At 41.0% G+C, this 21079-nt stretch overlaps 1 protein-coding gene across 1 annotated transcript in view; it reads right to left on the bottom strand.

The window, feature by feature from the left end:
* EXOC4 (exocyst complex component 4) overlaps positions 1-21079 on the bottom strand; it is a 735341-nt gene that overhangs the window by 620573 nt on the left and 93689 nt on the right. The window lies entirely within an intron of this gene.

Here is a 21079-nt window from a genome sequence, read left to right as displayed (position 1 = left end):
CAAGAGTCATATGCTCCACTGACTGAGCCACCCAGGCGCCCTTTCATTGACTACCTTATTCAATAAATACTTCTATGTGCCAGGCACTAAGAATACAGCTGTGAGTCTTTTTCACAAATGGTGCAGAGGAACCTAGATATCCACGTGCAAAAAAATAAAGTTGGACCCTTACCTAAGATCATATAAAAAAATAAAAATAGATTAAAGACCGAAATGTATGACCTAAATATATAAAACCCTTTGAAGAAAACATAGGGCAAGGGTTTCATGCCACTGAACTTAGCAGTTGTTCCCTGAGTGTGACACCAAAAGCACAGGCAGCAAAAGACGAAGTAGACAAGCTGACTTCCTGAAAACTTTAAAATTATGTGCATCAAAAGACATAAAAAAGGCAAAAGACAGTAAAAATGCAACCCACAGAATGGGAGACGATATTTGCAAATCATATATCAGATAAGGGATTAACATCCTGATTATAAAGAGAAGTCCTAAAACTCAACCAAAAAAACTACCAGATTCAAAAACGGGCAAAGGACTTAACAGAAATTTCTCTAAAGAAGATACATAAATAGGGGCGCCTGGGTGGCTCAGTTGTTAAGTGTCTGCCTTCAGCTCAGGTCATGATCTCAGGGTCCTGGGATTGAGCCCCGCATAGGGCTCCCTGCTCGGCGGGGAGCCTGCTTCTCCCTCTCCCTCTGCCTGCCGCCCTCCCTACTTGTGCTCTCTCCCTCTGTGTCAAATAAATAAATAAAATCTTTAAAAAAAAAAAAAAAGAAGATATATAAATAGCCAAGAAGCACATGGGAAGATGCTCAACATCACTAATCATTAGGGAAATGCAAATGAAAACTATAATGAGATACCACCTCATGATCATTAAGATGACTACCATTCAAAACAAGCCAAAAACTAAACAAACAACCACAAAAAAGAACAAATATCAAGTGTTGGTAACGACATGGAGCAATCAGAACCCTTGTGCACTATTGGTAAGAATGTAAAATGGCACAGCCACTACCAAAAAATTAAAAATAAAATTACCCTATGATTCAACAATTCCACTCCTGGAAAGCGGGGTCATGAAGAAACATTTGCACAATTGAGTTCATAGCAGTATTATTCACAGCAGCTAAAACATGGAAGCAACCCCAGTGTCCATTGACTACTCATAGACAAGCAAAATGTGGTATATACATACGATGGAATATTATATAATATTTTAAGATGGTACATGTTAGCTGTATTTTACCACAGTTTTAAACATTGCAGGAACCAAAAAGAATATAGCTGTGCACCAGACCCAGTCCAGCTGAGCTAAGAACAGGCAATACAGGACACAAACTTCTAGAGCATCAAAGTACAGAGGGCGTTAGGTAAGTTCTACATGGAGATACCGAGTCCTCCCTCAGAGGTTCAGTAACTGCCTTCCAGAAAGCTTGACATCAAAGTTGAGAAGTGAATGATAAATCAGAGTTACCCAGGGAAGGAGTGGTGAGAAAAGGTATCTTAGGCAAAGGGTACAGTAAATGTAAAAGTTTGGAGGCAGGGAAGAAATAGGACCACATCAAGAACTACAACTGACCCTTGAACACAGCTTTGAACTGCATGGATTTTTTCCCCCCGATAATTATAGTACAGTACTCTAAATGTATTTTCCTTATGATTTTCTTAACATTTTCTTTTCTCTAGCTTATTTATTGTAAGAATACAGTATATAATATATGTACCATATATGTATTATGTAAAATATGTATTAACTGGATGTTTAGGCTGTCAGTAAGGCTTCTAGTCAACAGTGGGCTATCGGCCCCTCTAGCCCCCATGTCATTCAAGGGTCACCTGTAAAGTGAGATGTAAAACTGCCAGGGCCAGAGTCAAGAAAGGCCTTGTATGCCATGTCAAGGAGTTTGGACTTAGCCATCAGAGATTAGATATTAAGGAGGGATTCTTCATTTAGAAAGATGATCCACAGGGTTAGAAATTCAGTTAATAGGTGGTACAGTGACCTGGGAGAAGAGAATGATGCCCTTAACTAAAGCTGTAGCCTTGGGGTGGAGGGAATAAGAGGATTTTAGAGATGTAAGGGGTGGAACTGTTAGACTTTGGTGAGTGATGGGGGATGGTTTTGCCTTGGAGCATCTGGAATGGTAACATTCCAAAGTCAAAAAGGTGGAAAACACACTCAACACTGAGTTAAACAAAAAGGCAGGAGCCAATAAATAATGTTGGCATCACTCTAGTGGCCAACCATTGTAATAGGCCAAATTCTCTTCTGCTAACAGTGACAACCCACAGAAAAGTTCAGAACTTGCATTCTGGGTCAAATGTGTTGCCCAGCAAGGAGTCTTTCCAAAAATACGGTAGGCTTACAGTAATTAGGGGAAAGGATACTGAAGGACAAGAGTAGAGATCACAGCCCTTTAAAAACCCTAAACAGCTCCCAACTTCTCAAGGTAAGAAATGCTAAAGGATGGTGTGTGTGTGTGTGTGTTCTATCCCACAAGTAGAGACATTTCTCCCCTTGTTCCAGTAAATATTAGAGTCTTGCTATCTAAAGTGTGGTCCAAGTGGTTTTGGTACCACCTGAGAGCTTGCCAGAAATGCAAACTATCTAGCCCCACCCACAACTACTGGATAAAAGTCTGCATTTTAAGAACAAGTGATTCATATTCATGTTAAAGTTTTAGAAGCACTGAATTAGGGGACCTGTCCACAACTCACCTTCCTAAATCTCAAATAAACATGACAGCATTGCTCTCCCCATAGCTGTTTGAAGGAGTAACTCAACAACAGCCCTCAAATTCTGCAACATACATAGCAGTACACACTGGTACTTAACGGCAATTAGCATGAGTCACAAAGTAACTTAAGTATTTCCTGTATTCACTACACCACAATGCTTAGGCAAACTAATACAATTATGACTTGTTCTTGTTTTAAATACTTTCCAGAGAACAAATTCATTTCCACTGTATTTAGTATAGCAATAGATAACTTACATACCTATAACTCATCCTGGATTTTCTGGTTTCCCAAAGGGCTTTGCAAAGACCTTAATTATATACTAGTCTGGGACAACTATTTCATTAGCTAATTTTCTGCCCACCCCCTTTTGTCAGGTGAAAATGTGTTACCACGGTTCCTAGTGAAGGCACAGTTAATGTGTTTTGGATAGTGATTGGCCTTAAAAGGGGTAGCTAATATTCTAGTTTGAAAATAAATACATCTATTAAAAGTACTGCACTTAGGAAGAGATTAAAAAGTTGAAGAAGCTAAACCTATGTCAAAATTTAGACCAAAAAATCATGCAAATGTCACTGTATATGTTATTTAATACGTTATTTTTAAAATATCTTCAATGAAAAGACTGATCATTTATCCTCTAATTATTAAAGAACATAAAACTGTCCATGTTACAAAAGACCAAATTTTAGGACAACTAAGATCACTGGGAAGTTAATGGGCTGAATATGAGAGAAGATAGACCGTTCCCTAAATCTGGCTCAGTATTAATACAAAAGCCACGACGAAAAGGCTCAATCTTTTCAGAACACCCAATAAAAAGAGGTGTGCACCATGGCAGCAAGGAACAAGACATAACAAGTGGTGGCAGTAAAATAGGGTTCTTAGACACACCCAGAATAATATTAAAAATCATGGCAACTCTTCTAGGTGGTTGAAAGAACTGAAAGAACACTTGAAAGACCTTCTTATAACGTTCACTGCTTCCTGCATGACTTGGTTATGAGTTTCAGAACCTGACGTCAACTACAACCCTATGGCTACAGACAGCTCCTCACGCCGCCACTGCAAGGTCTTGCAGCTTTCCACTTTCTGTGTCCTGTTTTCACCGTATGTATTATACGTTTCACTGCCTGCATCTGTTCTTTTTCTCTACCACGATTTTCCATAGTACCCACTCATCCACCCATCAATATATGCCACCTGTCTCGATATTCATCCCCCCATTAACTAGTTTATTAACCCACCATCTAACACAAAACAGGGGAACAAGACCTCTCAGAGGGGTGATGGAACAGGAGGGCCCGAGACAAATTTTAGAGTTGTTATGGCGAACAAGCGCTAAAACTGGGAGAAAGAGGTCAAAAGTAATTCCTCAAAGAAATCTGGCTTTAGTTCCTAAAATGATGGAATGAGAAAGAAAAAATGATAAACCCTAAACTAGATTCAATGACCTGACATTAACACACAGCTGTAAAAAAAAGAAAAGCAAAAATTCCTAAGAAGAAAATGGAGGGGAGAGCATTGTAACACATCATCTTCAGTCAGAGGATGACTCCTACATAACTGGTTATCTATAATATTAGGAAGTCAATTGTTAAATGGTTGCCCCCAAACTAACCAGTGCCAAGTGAGCAGTGGGGCATAGAGAGCAACGCATCAAACCTGGTATAGAGATGTACCTACAGTAGGTGATTGATAAATACCTACCGACTAAATACTCTTATCACCTGTTAACTATTCTATTGGATTATATGTAAAATAATCAAGAAAACCTTAAGTCTCTATTGTCTAGGTCTAGGGTCTTCGAGTAGCTGGATTTACACATTTCAGAACCCAGCCTAATCCGAGGTCTCATCATCTCATGTCAGATCAACCACAATGGCCTTCTAAGGAGGTTTTCCTGCCTCCAGTCTCTCCAGTTCTCTCTAGGCTGTGCACATGTTTTTAGTGCCACTAACCTCTGCATCCACGGCCCCAAGTGCCTTGAGTATATGCATATAAAAGCACTGAGCACCATGCCTAATGTAGACAATGATCAGTAAGTGTCAGTTTACTATGAAACCTTAGCCGACATTCAAAAGCCTCAAAAATCTGGCCCCTACTTACCTCACAAGTTTGAAGGGTGACTATGCCTGTACAGGGCTCCCCTCCCCCAAACAAAGTGGGCTACTACCTGTCCCCACAACATGTCCCATGCTAAGTATCTATTTCCCCTGCTGGGAGTACATGCCACTCCTACCCTCCTCTCTTCCCTTCTCGTAACTCAATCCTAGTCTTCTTCTCCAAGCTCTCCACCCAGCTCTAATCCCACTTCCGCGTGAAGCTTCCCTAAAAGGGCCCACCGTCGCTCCTGTGACGTCCAACACTGCACTGAATGCCTACAGCATTCAGGAGGTGTGAGTCTCTTTCCATGAATATTAGCAACTACTATAAACGGTGAGATAAAAATTTCTGAGCTGCAGAAAAACGACTTTCATAAATGAAACATCTCAGCATGAAACTCATGCCCATAATTCCAGCTATACCGATCTATCTCTTGTCTATAAGGCAGAATCTCGCCCTCAAATGAACTTAATGAACAAGTGAAGGGGCAGCTTCAGAGATCCTGCTAGTGTGTTATTTCTTGACCTGGGTATCGCTTACATGGGTATGTTCAGTTTGTGAAAATGTGTGAAAAATACACTCTTATGATGTGTACACATTCTCGTCTGTATGAAAAAGGCAAAATAAACAGGTGAAGAAGGTGGAAGAGAAGGAGAATAGAAAAACTTAAGATCCACAATCTGTACAAAGAAAAAATTCATTCTCACCTACCAGCCTGGCAGCCATCATGGTTCCAGGCCCTACTTACCTTCAAGAGTATTACAAATGTTTACCTTTAGAGGCTCAAACGCTATTAATCACTTTCACCCTTTTAAAAACAAGCTATAGTTTGGCTGAAATAAAAATAGTAACTATAAACTAAAAATGTCAACATTTCACAGGATAATACCAACATAATTTACGGAAATGCCAGGAGGACCAGCTAATTTACATGAGTAAAGCACTTTGGAAATGTAAATGGTATACAAATTCTAAATGATGATGGTAATGATGGTTGAGTTATCAATATTTTAACCTTTATAAATGTAATTTAAAAATAAGCACTTAAATACCGCTTTACATTCTCTAATCAGTTTAGAGATACTAATTAAGCCACAGGTCATCCTCGGAAATACATGTAAATAATTCCATTTAGAGAAAATGGAAGTCAGGTCACCAAGTTAGGCTCATACTGAAAGAACGAAAGATATCCGGTTCTCTTTGGTGTTCACACCTTCAACTGAGAATGTAGAACATACTGACATATGCAAAGGAGGACAAGAAAAACTCAATGGTGTTGCTCGGCTTTTGGCCCCTGCTGTAAACTTTGCTTAAAGAAAGAGGGGGTTACTAGGGAATGTCTGGAGAGGAAATTTAAGTAAAATGAAGATCAGGCCCCACTCTGCTGTAGGCTACACCAGAAGCTCAACACAATTGACCAAAGAAAATGCAGAGAGCAAGTGTGAACTACAGAAAAGGGTTTACAAGTGAGTATACAAAGCCAGTACGATCCTGGATTGAAAGGAACTGCTTCAACTATGAAAATGCTGATACAGCCCTACTTCCTCATAGAGCCATGTATACACCCTGCTCCTTGCCCCTACATTGGAATCCACTGAAAATGGCACCCAAGTTTAAGTATGACCTCGAGTGAGGAGACAGTTTGACCTATGTGAAATAAATCGTAACCTGGGAGGTTGTAGCCCCATTATGGCCTCCTATGTGTGACATTCAGGTCCCTCCACTGGAAGATTCTTGAGATTTTATGTGCAGGAGTTCTGGCCTGGAGGGCCTGCCTAGTAGTCTCTAGATGTTTTTTTCTTTTTCCAACTGCAACAAGCATATGAAGCTTAATATATGAGCAAAATACCATAGTAAAGAGGAGCAGACAAAGCCATAAAGGTTTAGATAAATGTTGAAAAACAATGGAGACAATACATCACAGTGGTTAAGCGTCTAACTGGAATTAGACAAAGCATAGTGTGAATCTTGATCTCACCACTTAATAGTGAGGCAAGTCACTAGACTTCTTTAAATCTTGCTTTTGTCACCCAAAACTAAGAGTAATGGCATTATCAATGTGGGGATTAAATGGAATAATGTATGTGAAGTACTAAGTTTAAGCATAGTGGCATGTGGTAAACACTCAGTAAATGTTAGCTGTAATTTTTAAATGTTTTAATTATTAATGGAGAGATTAGGTTTAGAGAGAACAAGAGGATGGGGTATCTGCACTAGGGGAATGGCAAGTACAACGGCTCAGAGGTAAGAGAAGGGGGAATTATGAATACTGAAAGATAAATGGACTAATAGAGGGCAGGCGTGATAATAATAGGGACAGTCAGAAAGATAAGGATCAAAATATTAATTCTTTATGAAATTACTGAGTGCCTGGCTCAGAGATGACACAGTATTAGTTTATAGATTTAAAAAAAAACAAAGAAGTCGTCCTCAATGCTAACAGATCAAGAGCTATTAATTCAGCTGCAGAGCCTGCGACTTTTAGGTGACAGGTGAGGGGGCAGGAAACAAACAGCAGCAGAGGATATGTCCGGGCTTGGATAAGATGGCAAGCCTGGCTCTGTTTGCGATAGATCCCGGCTGGTTCAAAGGCTGTAAGGAATCAAGGCTTGAGATGGATGAAGCCATGATGGTTGTGACAAACAGCAAAGTTACAAGTCAAATAAATACTCTAGGTTTGCAAATGGACTCCTCGATAAAAACGTACATAAAAGTGAACTTCCACGTCTTGGTTAGTTTGTATTTCTTTGCTCTTTGAAAGATCGGCAGCAAAGTTTCAGTTGTGCAACACTCACATAAATGGAAATAAACTACAGCTCTTCTATTGAATAGCGATGAGGACTTTGAAAAAGTCACTCCACAATGCTAATTTTCCCAGTTTTGAAGCAAAAGCCTTGCTGCAAAAGGGGTGGCACACTATGCAGGGAAGCCAGTCATCCAAGGAATCAAGGCTCCCAGGAGGAAGCATGCTTTCCAGTGAGATTTTAGGCTACCTAAATGAATACAAGGAAATAAAGGCAGAGATGCGCTAGAACAAGGTTCTAGGTTTACACCCTGGGCTGCTCTTGGTACCCAACTTACTGTGGAACCTCTTAGTGCCTCCCTAATGTAAGTCACTACAGGGGAGCCTGGGTCGCTCTCAGTCAGTCGTTTAAGCATCCAACTCCTGATTTCAGCTCAGGTTGTGATCTCAGGGTCATCAGATCAAGTCCCAAGCTGGGCTCTGTGCTCAGCACGGAGGTACTTGTCCCTCTCTCCCTCTGCTCCTCCCCACCGCGCACATGTTCTTGCTCTCTCGCTCTCTAAAATAAATAAATAAGGGGCGCCTGGATGGCTGAGATGGTTAAGCGTTTGCCTTCGGCTCAGGTCATGATCCCAGCGTCCTGGGATCGAGCCCCACATGAGGCTCCTGGCTCAGTGCGGAGTCTGCTTCTCCCTCTCCCTCTGCCTCTTCCCATGTTCATGCTCTCTCTCTCTCTGTATCTCTCTGTCTCAAATAAATAAAATCTTTAAGAAAATTTGTTTTAAAAAATAAAATAAATAAATAAAATCTTTGGGGGGAAAAAGTCACTATAGTAGTCACTTCAATCATTCTTTTTAGAATCTCCTTATTTAATAGTAGTTAAGACAATAAACATCGAAATCAGATCAGGATCCAAAGCCTGGCTCTACTGCTTACCAATCATGAGGACACAGTCCTCATGTGAGCATGGGTATAATACCACCACGCTCTCTGAAATGCTGTGAGGACTGAAAAAAAAAGAACATATTTAAGGCTTGGCCTGGGTCACAGTCATTAGCTTAAGTGAGTCTGAGTGCTTAAGTTTCTTGAAGTAACACCAGTATTTCCTTTTTATACCCTAGTGTCTAAAATTCCATGGTTCTCCTGCACATCGGAATCACCAGGAGGGCTTGTTAAAACAAAGATCACAGAACTCCATCCTCCTGGAGTTTCTCAGTCAGTTGTCTGAGACAGAGCCCTAGGATTTGTACTTCTAACGGGTTCGCAAGTGACTGATGATGCTAGTCTGGGGACCACACTGTAACCACTGGTCTGTCTAAAGTCATTCCTGATGCCCCTGTCCACCCTGAGAACTTTTCATGCTAAGATAAAGGAACGAACCTCTTCCAGAAGGAGTCAGAAAAGGCTAACACTAAAAAAACAACTGTTGGCCATGTATCTGGGCAATAAAAAAAAAAAAAAAAAAAAAAAGACAGCATCAGCTGAATCGAGCTAACCAGCCCTTAAAGAGAAAGTCTGGGGTGCCCCTCCATACCCCCTGGCACTCTTTATCATAAAATATTAGTGCGGGTTTATTCTGTACAAATCCCAAGTGATTCAGGTCACATTAAATCCCCAAAGAAATGTAGGCAGAATGAACAGATGGTTTTTTCTTTTCTAAATACTGTGTGTGTATGTGTAAGTTTTTTTCCTTTTTTTCACTTGAGCAGTAAAACTCACTTCCTTCAGAGTCACATGGGGCCTAAATATGAATAATCTCAGCTCATTCCGAAACACCACAGTTCCGGGATCCTGTTCACTTGCCCTTTAAATACCATGAACTGCTCATACCCTATTGGAACCCAGTCGGTCATGAATGGAGATAAGAGGAGATGGAAAATCAAGAACATTATAGATCTAGAAGATGAGCGTTCTCCCAAGCTCTTCTGGTTGCCTCTGGGTTTTTGTTTTCAAGAAAAGGGCTCTGCTCTCCATGGCATACACTTTCCCACCCCTCTAGTCCTCTGATTAATGACCCCAGAAGATGAACAACAACTGCTCCCACATACTGGAATGGAGTTTCTGTGTAGATGGAGGAAAATTATAAGACTATTTTATATTAAAAATGCAAACTTTCTTTAAACTGAACATTGAAGTGCCCCTATTTTGCCCTAGGAATTTCACCTTCACCCTTCCCCAAGTAAATGGATTTATCATCATCTCAATTACTACCAGGTTTAAAAAAAAAAAAAGGCAAAAGTACTGCTATTTGACCAGCAGCAATATAAAGACTTGGTGACCATGACAAAATTATACTAATTACCACAGACTAGCTGGACATCTTCAAATTGAGGCTCTCTGAAGTAATTTACTACGATAAACTGACTGAATTACAGCAATTTTAATTTCATATTCTTGTACTCTCTTTTCCCCCCTGTAACTTTGCTTGTCTTTAAAAAGGCCACTGTGAGGCACTTTGGGTAGGAGCTTTTTTTATGCTACATTTGTAACATTCTCTTGAAGCTTGAAATTAAAATTTCTTTTTCCTACCAATTTAGTCCCTTCCCATTTGGCAAACATCTTTTTTGATTCTTGCATCTCTAACGGAGCTGAAAATTAATATGACTTTTTGCTTAATTCTTTGATTATGCAAAAGAATCATCAATGATGTTAGCATGGTTCTTTCTGCATAGTAGGGAGTTGTAATAAAAACCTTACACTTCTGGACGCCTGGGTGGCTCAGTCGTTGAGCATCTGCCTTCGGCTCAGGTCATGATCCCAGGGTCCTGGGATCGAGGCCCACATCGGGCTCCCTGCTCAGCAGGAAGCCTGCTTCTCCCTCTCCCATTCCCCCTGCTTGTGTTCCCTCTCTCGCTGTGTCTCTCTCTGTCAAATAAATAAAATCTTTAAAAAAAAAAAAAACAAAAAACAAAAAAAAAACCTTACACTTCTACTGCACCTCATCTCCCAGAAGACCATAGAACACTTCAAAAAACTATACTCAGAGGGACCATCTCCACGCCACTCACTTGCAGCTGCCCCTCCGGTGAAATGCATGCTCTGATTAAATGGCATTTACTCAAAAGAATTACATGATACAAGCCCTGATGATTCTAAAGAAAGACTTAACACTTAAGAAGGTAATTACACACAAAAGATATCACCGAAAGAAGTGGATTTGAGGGGCGCCTGGGTGGCTCAGTCGGTTAAGCGACTGCCTTCGGCTCAGGTCATGGTCCTGGAGTCCCTGGATCGAGTCCTGCATCGGGCTCCTTGCTCGGCAGGGAGTCTGCTTCTCCCTCTGACCCTCCCCCCTCTCATGCTCTCTCTCTCTCATTCTCTCTCTCTCAAATAAATAAATAAAATCTTTAAAAAAAAAAAAAAAAGAAGTGGATTTGAGGGCGCCTGGGTGGCTCAGTCGTTAAGCGTCTGCCTTCGGTTCAGGTCATGATCCCAGGGTCCTGGGATCGAGCCCTGCATCGGGCTCCCTGCTCAGCGGGAAGCCTGCTTCTCCCTCTCCCACTCCCCCTGCTTGTGTTCCCTCTCTCGCTGTGTCTCTCTCTGTCAAATAAATAAATAAAATCTTAAAAAAAAAAAAAGTGGATTTGATTTACAGCAAGTGCAGTTCATTTATAGGAAGATATGCAGGAAAACTTTACTAAGGATAAGAAAATGGAAATGAAAAATCAAAATGTAAAATTTCTCCCTTTTTTTTCCCCCCAAAGAACTAAGGACAATTTTGGATGGTACCATCTCTTGTTTTTCTCCAGGCAGGCGCATTTTAGGTGCTCTGCTGATTGGCATAGGGTACGGTGGAGATTCACTGCCCTGAGGTTGACCCGGTTCTATAGAACAATTCTTCTGTGTGGGATGTGGCACAGGTAGGGTCACTAGGGTCCCTTACTGAGGCAGATAAACTTGGTAGAGTAGGCTGGTATGAGAGTGTCAAGGTGTTCTTCAGAGATACCTAATAATCCAGTAGGGTTGCCAGCTGGCCTCCCAGGGATGCTTTGGGAATAGGAGAGCGCTGTCTGTCCACATCCCCGAGGGAATCGCCAGCTTGTGAAAGCTACCACCCCTGGCCTGAACAGCATGTGGGTCCTACTCGACAATCTGTCCTCCTATCACCTGCACACAATGAAAAACTGCAGAAGCAAAAGAAAAGCAAGATGTGGCATCACTGAAAGAAACTCCAGTCTCTAGGGACTGTGTAAAATGCTGCTTGTGGCAACTGTGTTGAGCTAACCGAGCCGATGAACTGCGTAAGGAAAGTGCTTGCTTCGCTTTAACATTCTTGAGTTTCTGAGCTGGTCCATTTTCCTGCTTCGGCTGTTACCCCCAGGCAGATAGATGATCCCTAAATTTCTATCTCCTTCCCTAATCTCTCCCCTGGCTTCCTGTGCTCAATCTCTAGTCCCCTGGGGTAACACAATTCTACAGGGATATTCTGCCAATACCTCAAATGTAACAGGCACAAAAGCACCATCTTCCTGATCCTAATCCCCAACCACCCAGGTACAAAATTCCACCTCTGTTTGGTAGAGTCGTCGTTAAAATGTTTTTGAAAATTCACTCTTCTCTTAAAATCTCTTTTATCTCTGTCCTCTTGCTTTTCAGTGGCCCTGCCCTCATCTTGCCTTTCCATCCCACACTGATTGAGCCTAACTTCTAAGTGGGATCTCTCCATCCATTTCCTTCTCTACCAATCCATTTTGCACACCACTTCCAGATAAATCATCCTAAAAATATTAATCTCACCATTTTATTTTTCTATCAGAAAAGCATAATCTCTACCATCAGCTAGGAAGTAATTATACCCCCCAAAATTCAACCTAAATTTGAGGAGGCTCTAGACCCAAGTTACAGGACAATAATAAATAGCAAGTGACATCATGGAAAAGCAAACAGAAACCAGAATATGGAAAATTGTACAGGACAAATGATCTGGTTTCTTCAATAAATAAAATGAGAGATTTAACTTATAGATTGACGGAGTTTTAAGAAACATACCAATCACACTGCAATATTTAAACCTTATTTGGATTCTGATTCAAACAAACTACAAAAAATATACAATTACAACATTTGAGGGCGCCTGGGTGGCTCAGTCGTTAAGTGTCTGCCTTCGGCTCAGGTCATGATCCCAGGGTCCTGGGATTGAATCCCACATCGGGCTCCCTGCTCTGCGGGAAGCCTGCTTCTCCGTCTCCCGCTCCCCCGGCTTGTGTTCCTGCTCTCGCTATGTCTCTCTCTGTCAAATAAATAAATAAAATCTTTAAAAAAAAAAAACAATTACAACATTTGAGACAACTCAAAATGTGAACACTGACTGGATTATTTGGTTATAAGAAAATTATGCTTTTAGGTACCGTTATGCTTTTTTTTAAAGGAGTCCTTATCTTTTAGAATTCATACTCTAATATAGCTGAAACAGAATCAGCTCTAGGATTTTTTTCAAAATAGTAAAAGAAAGGGAAATGGACAGCAGTAGAAATAAAACAATATTAGGGCACCTGGGCGGCTTTGTCAGCTAAGTGTCCGACTAGATTTCAGCTCAGGTTGTGATTTGGGGTTGTGAGATGGAGTCCCAGGTTGGGATCTGGGCTCAGCAGGGAGCTTGAGATTTCAGCGTAACATAAAACTTTCTAAAGAACCAACCAACCAACCAACCAACCAGAAACCTCCCTTTTCCCCAGGTCTCTAACATACTAGTTGCATTATGCATTCAACTATCTATATGGAGTTTCAACATCTCATCATTTGTTGTCATGGAACACAGACACTTCTCACCAACATGCAACAGTGACCTATCTTTCAAAATTAAACTAAATTCACTTTTTATAATTTTCTCTTAGTCCTTATGATTGTCTTTAATAGCTTTGATTTAAGTATGACCAAACCTCTAATCCTGGCTCTCAACTGGGAATGTGCATTAGAATCAAATGGAATCCTATGGAAACAGGCTCTCCAGAAGTGGGGCATGCAGGGAATTCTGGCTGGAATCCTCATCACTTACTATATGACCTCCTGGTTCCTAGCAGGCCCCGGGCCTCAGCCCAGGTACCCCACACCCTGATAAGCACACCATCTTCATAGGGACCCTTACAGCATCAGTAGCAGTACAAGCCTGATGGGCACGTGACTTACAATGTTCCAGCCTCTAAAATCTCAGACAAAACCAGAAAGGGAAATAAGCTTTGGAAGTGGTAGGCTGCCATCTCCCCTGCTAGACCAAGATCTAAGCAGACTCTGCCTGGGTAACAAGGAATTTAAGGAGAACAGACTTTCCACCAGATCTTCTTACTCTGGAGTATCTGCTGTTAAGCTACTATATTAGCAACTTTGGCCCAATGTATTACGATGTCCATGACATTCACCTCAGGTTTCACTGGGCATGAGACACCTTAGCACTTGCCACATTTGTACCAGGAGCCAGAGGATCTCCTTGGCAGCCCACCAGTTCCTGCTTTAAACATTAACAGTAGTGAACATAAAATAATACAGGGTGAGCCCTGATGCTATGGAAACTGGCTCCAATTTCGAGGAAGATTTCTAATTTAACTTTCTAATATAAACTCAGTTCTGTTCACCGGGCAGCATACCACCCATTGACAAGACACGACAAAACTTCCAGGAGCAAAAGCACCTTTCTGGAGATGCAATGGCATGGCTGGCAAAGACTTCACTAAAAGCCACCCAAAATAGAGGCTATCAAAAAGTTTTAAAGGTGGGCGCCTGGATGGCTCAGTCATTAAGCGTCTGCCTTCGGCTCAGGTCATGATCCCAGGGTCCTGGGATCGAGTCCCACATCGGGCTCCCTGCTCAGCGGGAAGCCTGCTTCTCCCTCTCCCACTCCCCCTGCTTGTGTTCCTGCTCTCGCTGTCTCTCTCTCTGTCAAATAAATAAATAAAATCTTTAAAAAAAAAAAAGTTTTAAAGGCTGAGAAGTGAAGAAAAACTACTTCTGCAAGGATAATCTGACAAGTTATCTGGCTTGGAATACTGCAAAAAGCGGGCTTTACTTTAAGGTCTGGAATCCTCAGCTCACAAAATATCAAATGAAACCAAACCTAAGAATAACCTAGTTTCAGACCTGGATTCAAAATAGAAATTGCATTTTTCTCCTTGAAAAACTCCTCCAGGTCATGGATCAGTACCAATAAGATTTGTGCATTTTCTTACCTGACAGCAAACTTCAAGTTCTCTCTGTATGAGGCTAATTTTATCACTATTTAAACATTTATGTGGCAGTTAGCAAAAGTAAAATGATTTTACATTCTGTCTGTGTTGATCTCCAGAAAGAGAGATCAAGGCACAAAAACGTGAAGTGACTTGTTCCGGGTGTCACTGTCAGTGGTAAACAGTGTAATGAGAACCCACGGCCGCCACCTACGTAGAGAGCCCTGCTTAGCACACCACGGGGCTTCACCCTCCAGCCAATAATAGCTAAATGGGCAGTTGGTTTTGCCAGGAGATAGGAAAGAAGGAGACTGTTTTTTTTTTTTAGCACCCTAACACCTGTTCAAAGCGATCCTCTCATTTCCTGTTGGGCAGAATTCCACAAGAAATAGAATATTTTGTTTCAAGCGGACCACAGTCTTATGCACTTGAAAATGTGCAGCCAACAGGATGACAGGCATGTCACCAAGTAGGTGACATTTTGGAAGGTGCTGCCGCTGCTCAGAAGGGCAAAAACATGTATTTCTATTATCACAGTTTCAAAAAGAGTGTAAAACTGCAAAAGGAGTGCAGCGGTGTGTGGTCACGGGTCTGACACCAGGAGGAAACTCTGACACCCTGTTACTAGGATGACGGCAGCCTTGTCTCCTCACAAGGCTGTCTCCAGACACAAACATGCTGAGACAAATGAGCCTTTCGACTGCAGGATGGATTCTGCCAGCCAGGGAAAGCCCAGGTTCCAGGGGAGAAAAGCTGCTGAAGTCTTTAAAAGGATCAAAAATCATTTTCTCTTCCAAGATTTAATAAACAAAAGAACATTTCAATTTGTCAGCAAGAAACATCTTCTATTCAAAGAGACACTGAAACCCAAACTCTGCGTACGGAGCTCCATGCACCGGGTAATGCCGTCACCTCTGCTCAATCAAGCTGGTGCACACCAAGGATGTGAAAACAAAATTGGCCTAAGCAGAAAACTCGACACGGCACTTAAACCAAGAGTCTTTCTGAAACCCTCCATATTGGTTTAGGAAAAAAAAAATAAAAAATTAAAACACATTCTCCCATGTTACTACTCCTGCCAAATCTCTAACAGTGAATTTAGTGGAGAAACATACGTTGCAGGCTCCTCCTCACTTCACCAGTGAGCTCTCCATCTTGTGTTCATCTTTATTCCCTAATACCTAGCACACAGCTGGCCCCAATAACTTAATACTAAACCACCGTTAAAATATCTGTCGCACTGGAAACCAGATTCCTGAGCCGACTATATGGTGTTACAGATTTTTCTGGGTGTTAAAGACTCCCGAAAGGTTTACAAATCCTCTCCCTTGTATTCCTTTACCATGCCCCATGAAAGTGTGTCTTGTTTATTTCACTATTAGACAATACCCAAGTAATATCATCCACAGACTCTCCACTTGCCTACAAACAGTTTCCCTGCGTTAGTCTCTAGCCACTCTGCTCAGTCCTTTTCAATGCCAGCACACTAATCCTACTTCAACTCACCCCAACCCAATCAAAATCCCCAGTGGTCCAATATTACTGAAAACAAACGTCCCCAAACTTCAGCACGCATACAAATCACCTGAAGGGCTTGTTAAAACACAGATCATACAGCTGCATCCCTAGCGTTTATAATTTAGTAAGTATAAGGTAGGGATAAAAATCTGCACTTTTAATATGTTCTCAGGGAACACTGGCCCAAAGCAATGGCTCCCAATTAGAGGATCCTAAATAAACAGAATCACCTTAGGACCTAAAAAAAAAAAAAAAACAAAACAGAAACAACAGAATCCAGTCCTTATCCACAGTGATTCTCATTCAGAAGGTCTAGAAGGGGGTTAGGAAACAAGCCCTGGGTAAGTTAAATGCATACCCTGCCTCAGAAACCATCAGTCTGAAAATTATCACAAATGCCTTACATGACACTAAAGGCCTTCCACAAGCCGCGCCCAAATCCACCTAGCCAAACTTACCTAGTCCACAGAAGAAGCCGTCACAGCTCAGCCATTCTTTTTCTCACTTCTCTCCGAAGACCATTGTCCATTCCCTCTGAGCCACATAACACCATCTCACTTGCCGTTCCAAGTACCTGGAGAACCACTGCCATCTCCTCCCCGCTCCTGTGACTCCAGGAATCAGCTCATCACCAGCCCCAAAACCCTCTACTGGTCCATTCCACATGTTTCAGCACAATTATATGACACCCTGTGCCAAATGCCTTCTTATATCTAGCAACATCAGTTCATTTGTGTGCCTGCCACTGCACATACCCAGTTTATTGACAGGTAACAGCCTAATATCACTCAGTAACCTGTGGCCTAAAATAATTTTTGAAGGAACCAGAAAATACAGAGAGCTAAAAACAGTTTAAAAGTTGCAAAATAATTTTTATTGTATAATAACCATTTAAAATATTTAGATGAACTTCTTATTCAAACATGCTTCATTTCTCAAATCTGTGGCTTAATAAAGACGAGTAGAATAGATAGTTAAGAAACAACCACAGATTAATTCAAGTCGTGACCAAGGTCATTCTTCCAACATATGTCTAAGAAAACAAAAAATGGGGGCAGCAAAGTAGATAAGTAAGAGGAGGAGAAAAATGGACTACAAGAAAGGAAAGAAGCAAAGAACACAGTCATACCTTGATCTCAAACCAATTAAACAGAATAAATGAAATGAAATGATACTTTTATGTGAGACACCTCACCTTGTATTATTAGATCAATTTTAGTTTGATATTCTTTATCTGTCAAATAGCTTATGCCAATGACACATGAACACATTAACATCAAATAGTAACAGTATTTCCAAGTGCATGATTTGGGTACTACCAACTTACTGAGAGCTGTAACACACAACTGAGACTTCTTTTATGTCTTAAAACACATCTTGGGGGGGTGAAAGCGGGGAACAGGAAGTAACTGCCAATGGACACAAAGTTTCTTTCTAGAGTGTTGAAAATACTCTAAAACTGTATCGTGGTGATGGTTGTACAACTCCATAAATTTACTAAAAACCACTGAAACTTATACTTTAAATGCATGAATCTTATGCCATGTAAATTATCTCAATAAAGCTGTTTAAGTAGGCAAAACAACTCAAATCATAATATGAAGGTAAGATTCCCAAATCACTTCATTTGAAACCAAATGGGTGAGAGGTGTAAGTCATTCCATGAAGCCACAAACCTGTATTTTAAATCATGTTTACATCTCAGCTGTTCCTGTCTGATGAGACTTCCTTAGTTCCTTAGTATATTATAAACATTTTTAATACAAGTTGGTGGGGTTTTGTTTTCAAAAGTGTGGGAACTGTGTATGTTGGACAAATTCAAACTAAATAGAGCTAAGTAAGGCATATCTTACTTTGTTCAAAACCATAATTAATTCTTCGTGATAGTATTATAAATACCATCCTAATAGACTTAAAAGTGGTTTTCAACTTACAACATTAGTCTAAGTTGGTCAAATATCAGATCATAGGAATTTATAAAGTATGAAATACCACGTATTCTAATAGTGTCCAACATGTCTGCATAATACAAATTACTAGTATTCCATGGTATCTCTCTTTCTATTCATATACTTTTAATCTACCTATATTTATCTATCCATCTATCTACCTATTCGAGAGAGACAGAGAGAGAGCATGCAAGTGGGGATGGGAGGGAGGGGCAGAGGGAGAGAGAATCTTAAGCAGGCTCCTCACCCAGCACAGAGCCTGCCCTGGGGCTCGATCTCACAACCCCGAGATCATGACCTGAGCCAAAATCAAGAGTCAGACACTTAACCAATTGAGCCACCCAGGCGCCCCAAACTGTATCTTTATATTTAAAGAGGATCTCTTAAACCCAAAGTGACAAACCCCAAAAGACAGGGGTATGTTCTTCAAAATAGCACTGAGAAGTGAGTGGACATTTTTGTCATTGGTTCCTCTAAGCACTGTGTCTTTTTCCTTTGGCTATCTTTAAGACTTTTTTCTTTGGTTTTCAGCAACCTGATGATGATGTGTCTAGGTACTGGTTTTCTTTGTGTTAATGTTGCTTAGGATTTGTTGAGCTTCTTGGATCTGTGGGTTTATGTTTTTCAACAAATTTAGAAATTTTTGGTCATGATTTCTTCTGAGAATTTTCTGCCCCAATAACTCTCTCCCCTCTCCTCTGTACCTGCAACTACAAAATGTTAAACTGCAGGATACTACCCCATTATAGATAATATGGCTTTGTTCAGTTTTCTTTGTAGTCCGCTTTCTCCCTATGCTTCATTTTGGATCATTCCAATTGATTCATCTTCGAGTTATCTGGTATTTTCTTCTATAGCAGGCAATCTGCAGCTAAAGCCACCTGGTAAATTTTTCATTTCAGATATTAATTTTTATTAATTTTCTTAAATCCCAGTTAGAGTCACATTTTTCTGCTTTTTTCCAAGCATAAATGTATGCTGGACACTGTGGATGCTTCACTACTAAAAAGGTGGATTGTCTTACTTTGGAGTGAGTTTTGCTCCGGCAGGCAGGAAATGTACAGGTGGATCAGGCTGATGCTGTGGAGACTTGGTTATGCAAGATCTACAGTAACCCCTACCCTACACCCAGAACAGTCCTCTTGCCACAACATAACCTTTCTGAGGCCACATCTGAAAGAACAGGGTGCTCAGCAAGTTCACCCCGCTCTGGGCACTCTGAACTCCAACAGTCCTAAGCATCTGGCAACATCTGGAATTGCGGTTCAACGTAGAGTCCCATGGTGGCCATTTTCTGCCAAACCTTATGGTGCGTCTATGTAACTCCGTATTTGACCAAAGGCCCAATGGCACTCTTTTCAGACTGATGGGGCACCTCCTCTATGCAATTCCCTCTTCTCCACCTCCACCATCCTAACCCACAGATTCTAGCTGCCTCCACATCCCCAAACTCTCATCTCAGCCTGCTGCTGTCTGCCTCGATTTCAGTTCCCTATGCCACAGCGTGGCAGGTGTCCCCCAAGAGGAAGCTGGGATGAATGCAGGATTCACTTCATGTGTTCTCTGCTCTCAAATGAATGTGCTGACTGCCTGAGTCCATCCGGTTTTAGAGTTGCTTACAACAGGAAGTAACTTCATCATGGCTAGAACCAAAAGTCCCTCATTCTATTTTTGAAATGGCTTTGAAGTCTATTACCTCATTTCATCCTTAAAATAAACACGGGACATGTTTGTGGGAAAAGCACATATATCCATGATATTAGTAAATCAAGATATAAAACGTTAAAGAACCAGTTGTTTTTTTTTTTTAATTTTATTATGTTATGTTAGTCACCATACAATACATCATTGGTTTTTGATGTGGTGGTCCACGATCCATTGTTTTCGTGGTGCTCCATGTAGTACGTGCCCTCCTTAATGCCCATCACCGGGCTAACCAATCCCCTCTCCCCCCACCCCCTCTAAAACCCTGTTTGTTTCTCAGAGTCCATAGTCTCCCATGGTTCGTCTCTCCCTCCAATTCCCCCCCCCATTTTTCCCTTCCTTCTCCTAATGTACTCCATGCTATTCCTTATGTTCCACAAATAAGTGAAACCATATGATAATTGACTTTCTCTGCTTGACTTATTTCACTTAGCATAATCTCCTCCAGTCCCATCCATGTTGATGTAAAAGTTGGGTATTCATCCTTTCTGATGGCTGAGTAATATTCCATTGTATATATGGACCACATCTTCTTTATCCATTCATCTGTTGAAGGGCATCTCAGCTCTTTCCACAGTTTGGCTATTGCGGACATTGCTGCTATGAACATTGGGGTGCATAGGGCCCTTCTTTTCACTACATCTGCGTCTTTGGGGTAAATACCCAGGAGTGCAATTGCTGGGTCATAGGGTAGCTCTATTTTTAAATTTTTGAGGAACCTCCACACTGTTTTCCAAAGTGGCTGTACCAACTTGCATTCCCACCAACAGTGTAAGAGGGTTCCTCTTTCTCCACAACCTCTCCAACATTTGTTGTTTCTTTCCCTGTCCATTTTGGCCATTGTAACTGGTGTAAGGTGGTATCTCAGTGTAAGAACCAGTTTCTAAGCAATAAAGATATTTTATTCAATAGACAAATACTCATCAAGCACCTACTATGGACACATGGTAATAGACAAAGCAGCAAAAGGAACTCAGGGCATGTAGTTGCAACCTATATTCTTTTCACTGAGCCATCAATAAAGCACAAACACTGCACCAAAAAAAATGTCTAATGAATGAATAACCAAGAATCCATCATTCAATCCAACAGGACACACCTTATACTCTTAAAAATGACTACAATTTACATTCATGATTTATTTTTTCCTGCAAATACTC

This window comes from Mirounga leonina, unplaced genomic scaffold, assembly GCF_011800145.1.
Source record: "Mirounga leonina isolate KUSES-001 unplaced genomic scaffold, KU_Mleo_1.0 Mir_174, whole genome shotgun sequence".
NCBI classification, from domain to species: Eukaryota; Metazoa; Chordata; class Mammalia; order Carnivora; family Phocidae; genus Mirounga; species Mirounga leonina.
The sequence above is the reverse complement of the archived record's forward strand: the minus strand, read 5'-3'. Positions and strand labels throughout refer to the sequence as shown.